This window comes from Mandrillus leucophaeus, unplaced genomic scaffold (assembly GCF_000951045.1).
Source record: "Mandrillus leucophaeus isolate KB7577 unplaced genomic scaffold, Mleu.le_1.0 Scaffold1077, whole genome shotgun sequence".
Classification (NCBI taxonomy): Eukaryota; Metazoa; Chordata; class Mammalia; order Primates; family Cercopithecidae; genus Mandrillus; species Mandrillus leucophaeus.
This window is the reverse complement of record NW_012098954.1, coordinates 358,581-362,823: the sequence shown is the minus strand read 5'-3', so window position 1 is coordinate 362,823 and position 4,243 is coordinate 358,581. Positions and strand designations below refer to the sequence as shown.

Below are 4,243 nucleotides of genomic sequence, written 5' to 3'. Positions count from 1 at the left end.
CTGAGGCAGGAGGACTGCTTGAGCCCAGGAGTTCCAGGCTGCATAAGTCACGATCACGCCACTGTACTCCAGCCTGGGTGACAGAGTGAGATCCTATCTTTAAAAAAAAAAAAAAAAAAAAACACTTTTAGACAAATTATAGTTAACTGCCCTGCCCCACAACACTCTTTTCTGAGGCACATATCAAAAAACATTGTTTTATGGTGAAATCCTGTGGTAAAACTATTATAACCAAATTTTTCTTAGTTAATAGTCTTACAGTATGTTACATTCTATAATATTGTGAGGGCCCAATACAGTGAAGGAATAGAACATTTCAATACGGAAACATGAAGTCACTAAACTCAGCTAAAAGGTTAGGCTTCAGATCTGTGATGATGGTGCTGTGTGTATTGGAGGAGGGGGTGCAGGAATATTCACACCACAGGTCTGCTACAAATTCATACCCACACATTCAGATGGCAAGTTACCAGGAAGCAACAGTGGTAGCATGTAAACACTGATCTGTCTTCCCAGTGTGCCTGGCCCATGCTCTCCTATTTTTAGTTAACATCTTGATTTCTCAAGGCCAAGAAAACCACAAGAACTAAAGTAAGCATCACGGCCTTGTTGATATCTGTTGTAAAATGGCTTTCTCTGTTCTTGCCCTACTATTAACCCCTCAATGTGTTACATCATACCCTTAGAGCAAAACAAAAACAAGAACAAGAACTGGTTCCAAAAGAATTCCCAAAACCACATGTAAGCAAGTATTAAAGATACAGCATTTTGCAAATAAGTAACACTTTATTTATAAACAAATACAAACACATGAGAGATGTGAAAATAATCAAGGCTCTCCCCTGTCATCTCTGCAAAAAAGTAAAACACTTAATCCGGGAATGAAATGGTACATTCCTCCTCTATAACCTAAATCCATTAAAAGAATTATGGTTAGCTCATACTGTATTTTTTCATCAAATACCACAATCATTCAAAAGAGCTTCATAAGTAATTTAGCAGAATATGGAATTGTATTCATATCTCATATAAATCAGTTTTATGTCCAAAGAGAATCAAAGCTACAGAAGCTTTAAAATTAAAAAGTGAATTCAATCTTAGTTCACTAATAATCCACTGGCATATGAAAAATGAAGGGGGTAGAATGTGAAGACAGGAAAGACTTCCATCCATAAATTAACGGGCATGCTAGGTACACCCAACAATTAACACCATATATTACATCAGGCCTGGAAGTAAAAATCTCGAAAGAATAGCTCGTTAACATGGCATTCTTATGAAACAATAATAATACTATTCATGGAAACGTCTGTGATTTAAGTGTCTCAAAAAAAGTGTTCAAATTTCAATTCTTAGAAAAGCCATGAAAATGTCTTAATCAGTAACAGCAAAATTTTGAAGAAGTACTGAGGATCTAATGATTAACAAAATTTAAAAAAATGTTTACAAGCAACTGTGCAACGTGAATAAGCTTTTGCAGAAGGGGGGTTATGCTACTGAAATCAAAACTGATTTACCTAAATATGTCTGCATATTCTGCCATCGCAGTCATGATGGCTTCTTCTGCCTTAGAGAAACTGATTTTCTACTTTTTTTTTTTTTTTTTTGGAGACATATCACTCTGTCGCCCAGGCTGGAATGCAATGGCATGATCTCAGCTCACCATAACCTCTGCTTCCTGGGTTGAAGTGATTCTCCTGCTTCAGCATCCTGAGTAGCTGGGACTTCAGGTGTGTGCCACCACACCTGGCTAATTCTTTTTATATTATTAGTAGAGATGGGGTTTTGCCGTGTTGGCCAAGCTGTTCTTGAACTCCTGACCTCAAGTGATCTGCCTGCCTGGGCCTCCCAAAGTGCTGGGATTACAGGAGTAAGCCCAACCTAAAACTGATTTTCTTTACTCAGTGGGTGCGAGAACTGACAAAGGGAAACAAAAATTTTAAAAACTATTAGACATGCTAATATGTTAACTGTACAACTCCATCTAACAGTTTCTCTTTAATTTTGCAATAACATTAAGATGTAATCTGAATAGAGTTCTTATATTGCAATTCAGCAAATTTTTACATGGCCATGACTTTTATTCAGAACTAAGTATGAAGACAAGGTATCTAGAGGATCTCACTCTAGAGATAAAACCAACAAACAGTAATATGTAAACTTCAACAGAAGATAATTTGTATTAAGTTAAAGGGAATTAATACTTTTAACAACCACAGCGCTTTTAGCTAAGAATTCGCATTTCCTTTGAAGAAACAATTACTATTCCACTGTGCATCTGAGGGTATGTCACATAGCCCATACACATAAACTAATTTAAAAGCTGTTGCCAATCAATAAATTATCATCTCATGAAGATTAAACAGTAGATATCTATTTAGATTTAATCAAGCATTTAGAAAACGCCTGATGCTAACAAAAATTAGCCAGGCCATGGCGGCGCCCGCCTGCAGTCCCAGCTACTCCCAGCTACCTGGGAAGCTGAGGTGGGAGGATCACTTAAGCCTGGGCAACACAGTGAATCTCTGTCTCAAAAAAAAGAAAGGAAGAAGAGAAAAGAAATGGCCAACAACTTTACAAACCTATAATCACATAAAAAGTTGTAAAACATATGAGACGTGGCTAAAGTCAAACAAAGACTTCATAGAGCCATGTTATGACTTAACAATCACAAAAGGAAGTGAATTTATCTCTACTAAAGTGAATATAAATATTGCAATCATTCTTTTTCTGGCATAATTATGTTTTGGAACTATGTCTTCTATAAAAAGTATCTGTGTACCCACCTGTCCCAGTTGTGTTGAATGCCAACTACAAGCATCCTCTGTCCTTATTTTCCTAAATCACTCTACTAAAAATATTATGCACACAATATCTGCAAAATAGTATTTCAATATTGGTTTTGCAAATCAGTCAAAGGTATCTCTCCAATTTTCAAGAGCTAACTCCAATCCTGGGGTTGTCAGTGAGAGGAAGATTTGGTATTGGCCTAGACTGTGGCAACTTCACTGTGTCCCCTTAACCCAGAAACTTGCACTGACCAAATTTTTACTGTGTGGCAAATACATGTGTCAACTTAAAACTTTGGAAGTGGAACCAGTACATGTTGAGTATCTGTAAAATCCGAGCGTCCAAATTCTTGTTTCATGTTTAACTTTTAAAATCCGAGTGTCCAAATTCTTGTTTCAAGTTTAATTTTTAAAATCTGAGTATCCAAAGTCTTGTTTCAAGTTTTTAAAACTTAAAGGTAATGTAGTAAATCTTTTTTAGGATCTTAACACGTCTGGTATTTAAACTTATTTACGAAAGAAAAATACGATGAAAAAAAGGAGGACATCATTACTGTCAATAAATCCAAATGATATCATGTTCAGAATCACGTCTTTCACTACCTTCTTCAAACATCACTTCCTCTCCACTACTTCCCCCAGTCCTTTAGGCAAATCAGTGATTCACACCGCCCCTTCCACCCAAGATTCTTAAAAGGATCCACTGTGCACGAACGAGAAAGTCCCACAATCCAAGTACATTGCCCTAGTGATCTTTGATGTTTTAAAAGGCACCTGTAAAAATGCCAAAACCCAAAATTAGATCCCCAAGGGCTCCTTTTCTTTCTTGACCACACTTCTCTTTTTCAATGCCTCCCTCACCCCTAGAGGCCAGACAATTTCCCATCCAATAGCCCTCCTCCTTCTAATCAAACCTAAATCCTGCCCTCCATCACCACCAGCCCCACCCGGGTAAGAGGCTCCAGTCCCTGCCCCGATCGCCCTCCCTCGTCCTGGGAAGGGAACACCGGCCCAGGTCTTGCTGCTCTGACTCTTCACCCCCGCTGCCAAACCCAGAGCATCTCTTCCTCCGGGTCCACATTCCCGCAGGACCCCTTCGATCTTCTTCCCCCACTGCGCAGCTTTCAAAAGCCCCCAAGCTCTGGGCTCTTCAAGCCTCCCCCTCCCGCCCCCTCCCTCTCGTTCCTCGGCCTCCACTTACCCCTCAGCCTCAGGCCCTCGGTTCGACAACCTCCATTTCCTTCAGATTCCATTCCAGAGCTGACTCTCCCGGCTCCCTCAACCGTCTCCCTGGGGCCCCTCCGGGTCGCGGTCCCTCGGCAACCCCCGGCTCCATCCCAGACTCCCTACTCACCCTTGGCAGCAGGCGCCCCCCAAGCTCCCCTCTCAGCCTCAGCTCCCGCTCACCTCCGCGGTCCGAGTCGGGCTCCCCGGACCCACCTCCGAGTCGGCGT

General features: G+C 40.7%; 1 protein-coding gene across 1 annotated transcript in view; it reads right to left on the bottom strand.

Moving 5' to 3' along the window:
* Nucleotides 1-4,237, bottom strand: part of SAMD8 (sterile alpha motif domain containing 8) — a 79,327-nt gene extending 75,090 nt beyond the window's left edge. Inside the window, exon 1 of the mRNA XM_011986003.1 lies at nt 4,144-4,237. The gene's annotated coding sequence lies outside the window, so the exon portion shown is untranslated. The remainder of the gene's footprint in view (nt 1-4,143) is intronic.
* Nucleotides 4,238-4,243: the final 6 nt, after the last annotated feature.